Genomic DNA, 514 nt, shown 5'->3' with positions numbered 1-514 from the left:
ACTCACAGGATTCACAAGGAGGGCGAGGCTGCGGGACAGAAGCGGGCGTGCGTGTGGCGATATGGGAGCCTGGGAAGAAATGAAAGGGAAAAAAAGTATGTCATTGATGAGACGATGAATAGAAATAAATAAACAAAAAAAAAATAATAATACTGTAAATATGTAGATAAGGATAGAGTCAAAACACGAGAGGCGTGAAGTGGGAAGAAAATGGTTGAGAATGACAAAACAGAAATGTGAGGAGGAAGAAGAGGAATGAGTGTTAATAAATGATGATAAAACTGGAATGTAGAGCTGAGTGACGAAGAGGCTAAAGCAAGGAGAGAGTGAACGCTGAGGAGATGATGAGGAGTGAGGGACAGTGAGTAACAAGGAAGCTGATGAAGGAACGTGACCCGGACACCAAATGAATATAAATGTTTGTCAAGTAGAAGGAAACAGAGAAAGAAGATGTGGCAACGTGCACGACCTGAAGCATCCCTACCTGTGTCTTTCCTTCCTCAACCCGTGCCTG

The sequence above is a fragment of the Scylla paramamosain genome, chromosome 49 (assembly GCF_035594125.1).
Source record: "Scylla paramamosain isolate STU-SP2022 chromosome 49, ASM3559412v1, whole genome shotgun sequence".
NCBI lineage: Eukaryota > Metazoa > Arthropoda > Malacostraca > Decapoda > Portunidae > Scylla > Scylla paramamosain.
This window is presented reverse-complemented; position numbering follows the sequence as displayed.